This window comes from Euphorbia lathyris, chromosome 1, assembly GCF_963576675.1.
Source record: "Euphorbia lathyris chromosome 1, ddEupLath1.1, whole genome shotgun sequence".
Classification (NCBI taxonomy): Eukaryota; Viridiplantae; Streptophyta; class Magnoliopsida; order Malpighiales; family Euphorbiaceae; genus Euphorbia; species Euphorbia lathyris.
Genome location: NC_088910.1, coordinates 109559532 through 109574251, shown reverse-complemented (window position 1 = coordinate 109574251; position 14720 = coordinate 109559532).

The window sequence follows — 14720 nt, the reverse complement described above, 5'->3', positions numbered from 1 at the left end:
TTGATACAATGATACCCCCTATCCCTGCTGATGATGCTCCCATTGAGGAAATTGATGCTTACCAGAAGCACAAGGCTGATGATGATCATGCCGGATGCATCATACTTGCATCGATGACACCGGAATTACAAAGGCAACATGAGGAAATGGATGCCTATTCCATCATCATGCACCTTACAGAGCTGTTTGGGAAACAGACTAGGTGCGAACGCTACGAGATATCCAAGTTGCTATATCGTTGCAGGATGCAAGAGGGCACATCTGTCATGACACATTGTGTCAAGATGATTGGCTATATTACCAAACTTTCAAGTATTGGATTCGCGATGGATAACGAATTAAGCATAGACTTGATTCTTCAATCCCTCCCAGAGAGTTATTCACAGTTCATCATGAACTACCAAATGAATGACTTGCAAACCTCTCTTGAAGAGCTTGCAAATATGCTCAAGTCAGTTGAGCCCAATATGAAGAAAGACAAGGCAATACCAGCTCTTATCATTGAGGGATCAAAGAAGAGGAAAGGGAATTTTCCCAATCCTAAATATCCCAAGAAAGGTAAGAGGGCCATGCCCACTGGAGCTAAGGGAAAGGAAGTAAATAATCCCAAAGGAGAGTGCCACTTCTGTGGTAAAGACATGCATTGGAGAAGGAACTGCAAGGAGTATCTAGCCACCCTCAAGAAGGGAAAAGGCGGTGCTTCAACATCTGGTATGTTTTATATTGAAATAAATACAATTTCACAGTCTGAATCTTGGGTACTTGATACCGGATGCGGATCTCATATTTGTACAAATATGCAGGAACTAAATCAGACTAAGGAATTGAAGAAAGGAAGCATAAACTTGCGAGTAGGAAATGGAGCAAGAGTTGCCGCCCTCGCAATTGGAGATTATGTTTTAAATTTGCCCTCTGGGCTTGTAATAGAATTAAGGAACTGTTTGTACGTTCCGCAAATGTCTCATAACATTATTTCTATTAGCCGTCTTGTTGACGACGGTTTTCATATTTCAATAAAAGACAAACGTTGCGATTTTTATAAAGATTCGATCTTCTATTTTTCAGGAATATCACAAAATGGGATTTATGTGTTAGATGACAAAATTTCTGTTTTCGCAATTGATAACAAAAGACATAAGCTAGATAATTCAACTTACTTGTGGCATTGTCGTTTAGGCCATATAAACAAAAGACGCATGCTTAAGCTACATCAAGATGGGCTTATAAATTCAATTGATCCTGAATCATTGGAAACGTGCGAAGCATGTTTAAAAGGCAAAATGACAAAGACACCCTTTAGCAATAAAGGTGAGCGTGTATCAGACACTCTAGGACTCATTCATTCAGATGTATGCGGTCCTATGTCAGTCCAAGCAAGAGGAGGATTCAGATACTTCATTAGCTTCATAGACGACCATACCCGATATGGTTATATCTACTTGATGAAGCACAAATCCGAAGCTTTTGAGAAATTCAAATGCTTCAAGAATGAAGTAGAAAATCAACTAGAAAAGAAAATAAAGACACTTCGATCCGATCGAGGTGGCGAATATCTTTCAGATGATTTTCTGAATTATCTAACTGGATGTGGGATTTTCTCACAATGGACACCTCCCTATACACCACAACACAATGGTGTATCCGAGAGGAGGAACCGTACCCTACTAGATATGGTACGATCCATGATGAGCATTGCATTACTTCCAAAGACATTCTGGGGATATGCCTTGGAAACCGCCCTCTTCACCCTAAATCGAGTACCAACTAAATCCGCTAGTTCCACACCATATGAATTGTTCGTTGGTAGGAAACCCGTATTCTCATTAATGAGAGTATGGGGTTGTTCAGCATTTGTCAAACGCATTGCGTCTGACAAACTAGATTCTAAATCTGATAAATGTTTCTTCATTGGATACCCTAAGGAAACTATGGGATATTACTTATATCACCCAGATGATCAGAAAGTGATAGTATCCAAGCACGCAACCTTCTTAGAGAAAGAGTTTCTCGAAGAAACACAAAAGGGAAGCATGATTGAACTTGAAGAAGTTCAAGAAGAAGAAACACCGACTGAGACAACAGAGGTGGTTGAGGTGCCCGAAGCAGTCCCATTAGATGAGACTGCAGTGCCACCTATTCGTAGATCATAAAGAGTTCGTGAACTCCCAGTTAGATATGGTTTTCTAGTGGAAGACGATGACGAGGTTCTCGTGTTAGACAACGAACTCGAAAACTACGAAGAGGCTCTTACTAGTCCAGATTCTAAAGCATGGCTTGAGGCCATGGATTCTGAAATGGATTCCATATACACCAACCAAGTGTGGACTTTGGTTGATCCACCCGAAGGGATAAAACCCATTGGGTGCAGATGGATCTTCAAAAGGAAGACAGACATGGATGGAAAGGTTAGCACCTACAAAGCTAGGTTAGTAGCGAAAGGATATCGTCAGAAGCAAGGAATTGATTATGACGAAACTTTCTCTCCTGTGGCTATGTCCAAATCAATCAGAATCATGTTTGCCATTACGGCTCACTACGATTATGAGATTTGGCAAATGGATGTGAAAACAGCCTTCCTAAATGGAAACCTGCTTGAGGATGTATATATGATGCAACCTGAAGGTTTCATATCAAAGAATGCAAACAAGGTTTGCAAACTCCAGAGATCCATTTATGGACTCAAGCAAGCATCTAGAATCTGGAACAAGCGTTTTGACGAAACCATAAAACAATTTGGTTTCGAACAAAATTGCGAAGAAGCTTGCATTTACAAGAAAGCAAGTGGGAGCTCTGTAGCATTTCTAATATTATATGTGGACGATATATTACTAATGGGAAATGACATAGCTCTGCTACAGTTGGTAAAAGTATGGTTTTCTGGTAACTTCTCAATGAAAGACCTTGGTGAAGCAGCTTATATACTTCGTATAAAGATCTACAGAGATAGATCAAGAAGACTGATTGGTCTTTCACAGGCTACATACATCGAAAAGGTGCTAAAGCGGTTTAGCATGCTTGAATCAAAACGAGGTAACTTACCCATGCTACATGGAGTAAAGTTAAACAATCATCAATGTCCTAAAACCGATGATGATAAGAAGCGCATGGCTGTAGTCCCGTACGCCAGCGCAATCGGTTCGATTATGTATGCTATGCTATACACTAGACCTAACGTAGCGTTCGTGTTATCTGTAAATAGAAGGATTTTCAGATGCAAGTCATCTCACAAATGAGAACGATTTTAAATCCCAATCAGGATACCTGTTTATCTTGAATGGGGGCGCGGTCAGTTGGAAGAGTTCCAAGCAGGGAAGCGTAGCTTTCTCTACGACCGAGTCAGAGTATATCGCAGCTGCGGAAGCAGCAAAGGAAGCGGTTTGGATTAGAAAGTTCATTACAGAACTTGGTGTGGTGCCTAACATTGTAAATCCCATTACACTGTATTATGATAACAATGGAGCCATTGCGCAAGCAAAGGAACCACGGTCTCATAATGCGTCCAAGCATTACCTTAAGCGATACCACATTATAAGAGAAATTGTGGCAAGAGGAGATGTGAGAATAGAAAGAGTACCTACAGAGGACAACGTTGCATATCCGTTGACAAAGCCCTTAACCTAGAAAGTACATGATCGTCATCTAACTTCTACTGGGATAAGTTATAGAAACAATTGGCTGGGATAAGTTATAGAAACAATTGGCTTTAGTCCAAGTGGGAGTATGTTGGGGTTTAGTGTCCTATAGACAATTTTTCTAGGATACAAACTTAATGTAAATGAATTGTTCTTTACATCATTTGTTTTAATGAGATATATGTTTTATAACTATATAAAGGCAATCCCTTTTAAGCACTAAATAAAGTCTAATAAAAGGAAATCCGTAAGTTTGTTTTAAAGTGATTATAAAGTGTTCATACAAGCATGAAGTGAGACAAAACTTTATAATAAACTAATAAACTTAAAACCACTCCAAGTCAAGTGATATGTTTAGAATTGATATATCACTGTTGAGACTTGCATGTAACAATGTCTTCTGTCCGACAGAAAGCTGATCTCACAAGCTTTATATATACAGATATCTGGACAGTTATATGGATCCGATGAAAAGTAGTTCATTAGGATTGGGGACCCGACTTGAGATAACAGGATGGGTAGATTCATCCTTATCACCTGTTCATCTTATTGGTATTAATAGGTGTAAATAATCCTCAGACTCAAAGGAATGTTAATTGGTATTCTGGATTACGGAATGTGATGCTTTGACTCTGGTGTAACACGATCCTTAACAGAGATGACTCTGGGGTGTGAACATCAGACGTTGGGTATCACAGGAAGTGATTGCGGGATCGTTATATATTGGATTGAGCATTTATCACTCCCGATAAATGGGAGATATGTCCATGGATCGCTTGTGGAAGACTCGACTCTAAATCCTTGCAAGGTGATAGCTTAAGACTTGAAATACAGATTTCACTTAACCTATCTATTTTGAGTTGACTCGGCCTGTACAAGTAAAACGAACGTCTCGCTATATGTGACTTGACATTACCCATAGTCATAAGATTCAGTTCAATGACGTAGTTGATAAAGGATCGAATTATACCGTAACTAATACTGAAAGGTCAACGACAGAATCAACCTGTCTTCTTATAGCTCTAGGGGAATGATTACGGACTTGCTAATCACATACTCTGTACATCATTCCGTTATGCAAAGATTAAATATAATTCTTTGAAAGTTAATTTTAATAGTTGCATACGGCTAGAAGCAATAAGAACCTAATGGGTCACACATAAGACTTGGAACCCAAAAGAGAGACAGATGTTAATTAATTGACGGAAGCCCAACTGAGCCCAGTAAGGCTCAGTAATAGAGGGGGTCGAAATTTATGTATGTAAATACATAAATAATTAATTTGATTTTATCTATTCTAATTAGATTAGGATTATGAATTAAATTAATTAAAGGATAAATGAGCTAGGAGTTTTAATTAGATTAAATTACTCCTATTATTATCCAATAAGGTTATTATTATTATCCTTTATATATTAGATATATTAATGGATAATAATTATGAATTCTATTCCGAATAGAATTCTTATTTTAATAACCTAATTCTATCTAACTAGGGATTAGATACAAGAGATTATAAATAACCCCCTTTATAGGATTTTCGAAATCTACCAAGCAAAAACCCTACTGGAATTTTCGAAATACACAGTACAACCGGGAGAGAGAATTTTGACACCCCTTGTTGAGGACGAAACAATCCACCGCTTCCTACCGATTCAATTGATTTCATCTTTCTTTCTTTATCCTTGATCTTGTGTTGATTAATTAGAGGCAATCTATTTTGGTTGCTATTCAACGGTTGATTCTAACTTGATCTTATATTTGTTTTGTTCTGTGCTCGGGGACTCGAAGTAAGAGTTGTGGGCACTTCGTTTGCAACGGTAGATAGAACATCTAAAAGGTATTTCTTCTTATCCCTCTTTATATGAAATAACGGTTAACGGATCTTATGGTTTATGGAAATAGGTTAAAATTTTTATATTTCCGCTGCTATACGTTAGCCTATTTTTCCTACAATAGTTTGATCTCAAAGAGGTTGCCATGAGTCTCTTATTCTCCCACCTATCTTTCTGGAGGTGGCGCAACTTTTCACCTTAGACTATCGAGCTCATCAATTCATCTTCAACTGTCTTCAACAGTTTCTTGACTTCTTCCATCTTTTTATACCTTTGGTCGATCAATTCAATGGAAGACTCAACTTCTTGGTCAGCAATAGAGTTACTTTCACACAACTTCTGGTAAAGGAGGTGATCGGAGGCACATGAATCTAACTTGTCACTTAAAAGGGCCAATTGAGGTTTCACAGCAGAGTAATCAGAATGCCATGAGTGAACTTGAGTCTTGAATCTAGTCAGGCGTTTCTTAAACTCAGCAGAAGAGGAGCGGTGAATAAGATCATCAATAGTCGAATAGAGCATCGTCAAATGTTGAGTACAAATTGAGGATATATCAAGATCAAGTATCGATCATATCATATTCTTAGAGGCAGAAGTATGGTCTTTATCAGGTGCATCACTATGAGTGTCATCCTCAAGAAAGGAGAAGTCGATGTTAGAAGAAGGATCCTCAAGGGGAAAAGCTTTCACTCCAGCAATTCTATCTAGGAGTGCCTGATCAAAAGTAAAGAAATCTATTAGAAAAAAAAATCCTAAAGTTGGAAGTTGGTTTCATTTACCTCAGATCTAGAAACAATGGGAATGTCATTCTCTGATGGAAGTTCCCCTACATGGTCTATGATGGCTAGATCAGAAGAAGATGGAGGTTGAGGGATATTGACCACGCCTGAAGCAGGGATCTCACCTACTGATGGCGAAGTACAATCAATTTGTGCTACAGAAAGTACACCATCATGCTCTGCCTGGTTGCCTTCATCACCTGGGTCAATGGTATCAGCCGGAATATCAGAGGACTTGCCCATTTTTTGCCTTTTTAAAGGAGGGGAATCATCTTCCAAGAGTCTCTCATCTGAATCTAAATCCAAATCTTCAAAGTTAACTTGGGCAAGGAAAGCAAAATCTGCTTCAGGGAAGTCGTCGAGGTCGATAGATTCATCAGGAGCAACATCGGCCCCAACAACATCACTATCTTCGTCTTCATTGGCATCTTCCTCATCAACCACCTTCCCTGTGTGGAGTATGTGTGAATGGTCTGGTTCAAATCAGAGATGAGAGGAAGTAGAAAGAAGTAGATCAAGAAATTTACCTGATGCTTCTACTTGTTGTTAAAGGTAAGGAAGGCGTAAAGACCACCATTGGTCAAACTCATTAGTAACAATCGAAGAGGCCTTGCCCACTTTTGACAATTTGAAGTGAAAACCATCATTGAGAAGTCGATGTACACGAGATTCAGAAACTTTGTAACGTTCTTCTAAAGGGAGCAAAGGAGGAGCGGGAATGACCTGAATAAGGCCAAACTGACGAGAACACAATGCTGGCCAATACAACTTGAAACACGCCGCCGTCCCTGTGATAGTTGGCTTGAAGGTGGCACCGACATGGAGGAAACGAGTTGATAAGAACGACCTCCACATTTCATATGTCTCATCCAGGTTGATTGTAGAAGCTTTCATTATTCTTCCAGATTCTGGCAGTCTGCAGAAACAATTAGTGAACCTCAACGGAGGCTTATCTTTCAAAGAAGAGAAAAACTTGAAGAACTGTTTGGTCTGGGTCATCTTGGTTCTACAGCTCATCAGAGACCGACCAATGGGCATAGATGTGTTTAAAGCAAAACTTTTAAGCTGAGGAAAGTAAGCAAGAAGCCACAATTGAACAATCCAGAGGTTTCCACCAAGGCGGGTGAAAGGTTCAGTAGAGACCACGTGGGCAATGTGATGATAGCTGGCACCCAACAACATGGATCCTAGAGCCAATTTTTTCCCACTTGCAAGCTCATATGCAACCTCCTTGTATTCCGCAGTTACTTTGCCAGATGCAGTGCAAAAAATATATCAGCAAACGAGAGTCCACAAAAAGACAAAATGATCAACCCGCTTTCTTTTTGGAGGATGATTAGCCATATATTCGATCAGCCTCACCGAATCCATAGATCTGTAGTTCTTGAAGAATTCTGGAAGCTTATGTCGAACTAAGGAAGGTATCTCAGGACCAACCAATGGTAGTCCTGTTAGTGCAAGCACATCCCTCAAGGTAACAGTCATCGGTACAGGTGGAAATAGAAAAGCATTACAGTTACGTGACCAGAAACCCAAAGCTGCATACAAAAGATTCTTGTTTACTGGAAGCTCTATCTGGGACATTTTAATCACCTCATTGATTCCAAGATTGCACCATTTTCTCTCATATGTCGGCTTCAACCGATTCACCCAGGTAGACCATGCTTTTGTGGTAGTTTCACTAGCAAGACGGGGCCAACTTTTGCATTTAACATGTCGGCCGGTCCGAAGATTAGGTTTCATCAAAAGAAGTTCTCCCTCTTGAGATATTAGAAAAGGCACTTGAGGAGGTTTGTCTCGACCAGTCGGCAAAAGAGCATACAATTCATCATCATTAAAATTGATCTTGATTGTGTCAGGTTGATGTGCTTTTCCGAGTTCACCAGCACTTTTTCCAGAAGGATTTGGTTGTGACTTTCTTACAGGTGGAGCAGTTGGTTTCTTGATAAAAGGGGTTTCTGCCAAATTAAAGGTAAAAATTAAATTTTTTTAAAATTTCGGCAGCATTTCCCCTTAAATTTTAAAGTCCCAAAAATCATGTCAACACAAAATTGCTCTTTCACGATTGTCATCCATTCACCAAATATCAATCATCAAACACATTTGAAGTCCATTAATTTTTATTCACAAGTTTGATGGTAAGTTTACCTTTGGAAGACATCTTGGCGGTGATTTGAGTAAAGGAGTTGCACTTCAGCTAGACTCAACCTCAAGTTTGGTAACACCTTGATTAAAGGAAACCGATCAATGATTGATCCGGCCTTTAATCCTTGAGGCCTTCAAATCCTTCGTCAAAAGAGGAATCGGTTGTGCACTTATTCTCAGAGACTTCAATCAAAGGTATAAGCGAGCAAAGAGTTGGTAGAGCAATCACGAAGAACTTGTTAGCACTGTGATTAAAGGAAACCGATCAATGATTGATCCGGCCTTTAATCCTTGCTACCGGTACGTGTTGGTCACAACAGGACTGATATCAGAGGGAAGAATCTATAAGACAAGAAAGTGTTAGTTTTTCTGTATATATATATTAAAAAAAGAAAGAAAGAAAGAGAAACAGAGAAATAATTGAAAAGGGAGCAACAATCTCATGCCCTTAATTTACTGTGCCGTTGCAAAGTCAGGCAGTCTTTGATCAGAGGGAATCCAATTGCGAGGGATCGCGTTCAGGAACCAACATTTTGTATCAAACAGGAAAGACAAATAATGGAATCTGTGCCAAAAATAATAGAACACAGACTTAATCGTGAGTTGTAGCAGGAGAAAATCGCCGCAAATAGTTGAGAAACCACAATGAAGACAGGAAAAGGCAAAGCTGCTCACAATGGAAAACAAAATCGTTGGCGGCAGGTAAAAACAAAAACTCTGAAAGTGGGTCGTATATATATTATAGAATCAGTTCTCCAATAGAATCTGGTTTTTTTGTTGGACTTGCTTTTAATCTCTAAGTAGTAATTTCGTTTATCTAATTTTTATTATTATTTGCTTTCTTTTATCTTGAGTTAGATTAGTTTTGGTTAGCTTATTCTAATCCTAAGTATACTCCATATCTGTTTCTTTTTATTATTTGCTATTTTAGATTTTTTTTTTTGTTATTTTAGTTTATTTTTTAAGAGTATTCTAGTCCTATTGAAAGTTGATTCCGTTTTTATGTTTAGTGATTGGAATTGGAATTTGAATTTATTTTATACAATAGTTAGTTTATTTTTTATTTTTTATTTTTTATTTTTTCTTTTCCTTTTTCTCTTTTGATTTTTATTTGTATTTTTATTATTGCATTTTTTGAACTTTTCGAAGTCTAAAAGATATTTGTTGCGGGATCCAAGCACAAATTTTCATCTCTCAAATCCAAGCTTGTGGGGTGCAATTGTTTGCACCATAAATAATTTTTGGCTTTTAATTATTTTTAATATATTAATTGGTCTAACTTACGTCTAAATAGATTTTCCAATAGGGGACACCGGAGGGAAACTATTTTCTAGGATGAACCTCAAATGGAATCTAAGGTAAATCAAAGGGACATCAGAAGGCCAGTTAATATTTTAACGTGTATTTTTGTGAGCCAATTAGAATGCAGGAAAGTTAGAAAGCGTGAATTTCATCGTGGAAGTCAAAGTGGAGCAGTTATCAAGACGTGGATTGAATGTGGAGAATGTGACTTGTGGAAGCAAGGAGGAAGTTACCCCAACGTCTATTAAATGAAGAAATCACGATGAGAAGAGGGCCAATCAACCAACTCAACAACAACTACCCAAAACTCTAGCAAATTATCTCCAGACTTCAGCATTTTTGCAATTCTCGATTGTTTCCTTAGATTTAATTTTCAAGTGCAAAGTTCATTCAAGCTTCCAGTACATTTTTATTTTATTTGTTGTTCAACCATTTTATGTAAGGTCGGTATCGTTTTGATAATCGAATCTTAGGAATTTTACGGTCTCTTTATTCCTTACAATCGTTTTGATAATTAGAAGTTAGCAAGCGCACTCAATTTCACTCCATAGTTTGAGAATACTATAATTCTCTGGCACGCCCGCAATTTCCCACGAAAGAGCCAAACAGTTACTAATGGAAATTTAAGGATCATGTAGTTTGATGGATTTTGATTTGCCCAATTGATGTTGGACAATTAAAGAAAGTCTCTTTTCACTTTCTGTTTCTTCTGATAGGAGGAATAAATTAATTCCATAAAAATGTAAGATAAATAGATAGGCTTATTTTTATTATCTTATTATGGAGCTTTGTTTCATGTTCCATTGCATGTTAACAAGCCATACCTTCCATTGGCATCTGGAGAATATTCATTGGGCACTGGAATCATGATTGTTGCAACTTTCTCCTTAATGGTATTTATATTTCAAGAATATATTATTTGGTATTCTTTCTTCATTATGAAATATAGAAATATTCACATACATGCATAAATACATTGTATAACTCCTTATAAAAGAGTACTGATGATTGTTTTTCTCTTTCAGAGTTTTTGGCTCAAATGGGTTGTTGGCAGTTCACATTTTCTAATTTCAGACTATTTGCCTTGATAAGAGAATAACATGCCCATTTCTATCCAGGAGCTTGTGTTTCCAAACTATGACATGTAACTTTTATATATATATATATATAAAGTGAGTGTAGATGCATATAAAAATTGGAAAACAATTGCATCTTCTTCAAGAAAAATTCTAACTTACATGCCAGGAGGACATACAACTAAATTGTCACCTATCTGAAGAGCCCGAATTGATGAAATCTTCTCAGGGTACAAGGCTACAGAAGACGACCTCTAAGGCTTAATTACAAGAATTCTCCGAGGACAATCCCAGTGTAAAAAGTCATAATGATAAGTGGCCATAAGATAAGGCTTTTCTTTCTAGCCATATCGTATGGAATCGCTTTCGACTTTCTCTTCCTTTCTTTCTCAAATTCTTCCTATCACATTGGAAGAGGAAATGGAATTGTCTGAATTTGTTGAAATTGAAGGCTTCCATTTGAGTACTGCTGCAGCTACTTATTATTTTGTTCACAAAAAAAAAACAATTGAAGGCTCAAGTAGAGTAAATATCTTAGTTTGTGTATATAGATATTAGTGCCTTATAATTCTGGTGTGTGCATTTCATTTTTTTAGTGTCTTTGGCTGCCATGTTTCTCTCCAATGTATATTACAAGAGTTGATTATATAGATATTACTTCATAAATGTTAAATTTGATTCGTAATAGTGGATTTGTATCGTAATCAGCATTTGTCAAACATTTAAGTCTTCATGTTTCTTGTAAGTTGATGATTATTGTTTGTATGGAGTTCCATTCAATCCAATTTTTTAAAAATATTTAACTATTTATAAAAATCCGTCAAAAATTCTGTCAGAAAGAGTGATTTGCGTCGGCCGCTTTAAAGCATTAGCCACGGTTACAAAACAACCGACTCTAATGATTAGAGCATTGGAGTCGGTTGTTCCACAACCGACTCCAATGCTTTTATCATTAGCCACGGGTTTTTTACAACCGACTCTAATGATCAGGGCATTGGAGTCGATTGTTATGAAAGACCGTGGTTAAAGACCCCATTTAACCACAGTTTTTCATAACAACCATGGCCAAAACATAAGACATTAGAGTCGGTTATATGTAAAAACCGACCCTAATGCCCCTTTGGTCACAGTCGAACAACCGTGGCTAAAGATGCCAAACATTTGCCATGCCTCCTTTGGTCACGGTCGCGAAACCGTGGCTAATGAGGTTAAACGATCGTGGCCATAGGCCATTTCTGTACTAGTGATCAGTTAATTCTAAAAAAGATTTCATATTATTTGATAATGTTATGATTTTAATGTTAGAATTATTGTTGCACTCTTGTTGTTATTATTTGAATGTTATATACCACTTCACATTTTTTACAATTTGCGAAGCCTGCGAAGGTAATAGTGCTTAAGAACATGACTTTTACTTCGCATATTGCGAAAACGACGAAGTAAAAGTCATTACACTATGCCATTTTCCCTTTCACATGACACAAGATACATGACAGACATTTGTTTTCGTGTCATCTGAATATTTTTCGTGACAGTATTTTAACTGTATGTCATCTGAAAGCGAAATAAAAAATGCGCTCGATTCTCAGATGACATTACGATTACATAATCATGTTATCCAAAGAAAATGCGCGGTTTCGTTAAATTTCACTTACTCAACAGATGACACTTATAATAAATGAATGTCATTGTTTGCCGAAAACAAAAAAGCGGCAAATGAAATTTCACTTACGCGGTCAATCCCCAAATTTTAGGAGCTTCATCCCTCTCATCCCTCTCTATCGCCATGGCTGATTTGAACATGCAATCACTGGGTGAGCTATAAACACGGTACTGGTAAGTATCTATTGATTGGCATTATTCCTTACTCTCTCTTTTCCTCATTCGATTTACTTTTGTGTATGTCGATTTCAGCAGCTGGAATAAGGATATATTGATTTTCAGAGCTATGATTTAAAGGGTTAGATCTCTCATTTAGATACTGATTTTATTATATTCATTGTTAGATTCACCGATGAAATTCTTGGGTCATTATCTTTTTTAACCTAGGGTAATACATTGCCGGTTGCTGAAGATGTTTTGATTTCTTTTTATTTGAACATAATATTTGCAGGGATAGTAAGAATGCTACATGCGAAGGCTGACTGAAGAGATTGTCAATCGGTTCATGCCTTTAGCATATGGGAAGATTTCTTTAACTTACTGAATATATATTAATGTTAAGTTGGTCTGAACTGATTGGTCATGCCTTTAGAAGTGCTTGTGTATGTTTAATGTACTGTTTTGGAATCTAGGACTCATTGAGTTCATGTATGAATGATTATTAAGCATGTGCCTGATTAGGCATACTCTAAAGCTTTGAATGTTCTTTGAGATTGGCACTACTCTTACACCTATGAGTTATACTGCTAGAAGTGATTGAGTATGTGTATGTGTATGAAACATGTTTATGTATGATGTTCTGTTGATGTTTATGTTTGAGGTTCTGTATGAGTATGTGTACGATTGTTCATTTGGGCATGTAGCTTATTAATCATGCATCAAGTATTAGAGGAACATTGTAAAAGGGTCATTGAGCATGTGGCTGATTAGGCATACTCTAAAGCTTTGAATGTTCATTGTGATTGGCACTACTCTTACACCTATGAGTTATACTGCTAGAAGTGATTGAGTATGTGTATGTGTATAAAACATGTTTATGTATGATGTTCTGTTGATGTTTATGTTTGAGGTTCTGTATGAGTATGTGTACGATTGTTCATTTGGGCATGTAGCTTATTAATCATGCATCAAGTATTAGAGGAACATTGTAAAAGGGTCATTAAGCATGTGGCTGATTAGGCATACTCTAAAGCTTTGAATGTTCATTGTGATTGGCACTACTCTTACACCTATGAGTTATACTGCTAGAAGTGATTGAGTATGTGTATGTGTATGAAACATGTTTATGTATGATGTTCTGTTGATGTTTATGTTTGATGTTCTGTATGAGTATGTGTACGATTGTTCATTTGGGCATGTAGCTTATTAATCATGCATCAAGTATTAGAGGAACATTGTAAAAGGGTCATTGAGCATGTATGAAGCATGTATTAAAAGGTAAATTTAGGCTAATTGATATCACCTTTCTCTTTTTTATTTGAACATGACATATGATGATAAGTAAGGAATAAGTTGTATGCTTGTTATAGCATGTTCACTTGAATAAGTTGTCTACTTGTTATAGCATGTTAGGCATACTCCTAAATCTCCATTACTATGTATCATGTCACTTGGCTTGTTATGCTTATGGAAAAGTGTTTAACATGGTGATGAAGTTGTATGATTCTAACAACACAAGTTTATGACTAAGCTTGTGGTGATAGTATCATACACTTCATCACCATGCTAACTTCATCATGAACTGTACAATCCAAGTGGCAGGTACATAGTGGTGGCTTTATAATGCTATGAGAACAAGTTTTAGATATGCACGAATAAGTTGTCTATTTGTTATAACATGTTAGGCATACTCTTAAAGCTAAAAATGTTATGAAACCATTCAGGATGGTGATGAGATAAGTTTACAATATAGCTTCCACTTGGCTTGTTATCTGATTGAAACCATTCAGGATGTTGATGGGTTTTCGATGCTATCAGCATAAGTTATGAACTTGATATTATGTTTAGGAAGGTAGCTGATCATGCATACTCTTAAAGCTGAAAATGATGAACTTGCCTGATTCTTTTCTATTTTAACATGAGTTATGTTGATGAGACATATGTTGGCTTGTTTTATGTTCTGTTTATGAAGTAACTGATTCAAGAATAGACATATGTTTCATATCAATTTAGCATGTTATGTGTTAGGAAGTAGAACTGATTCAATTTAATAGACATAAACGAATAAGTTGACTACTTTGTTATAGCATGTTATAATCCACTTGAATATACATATATATGTCTACTTGA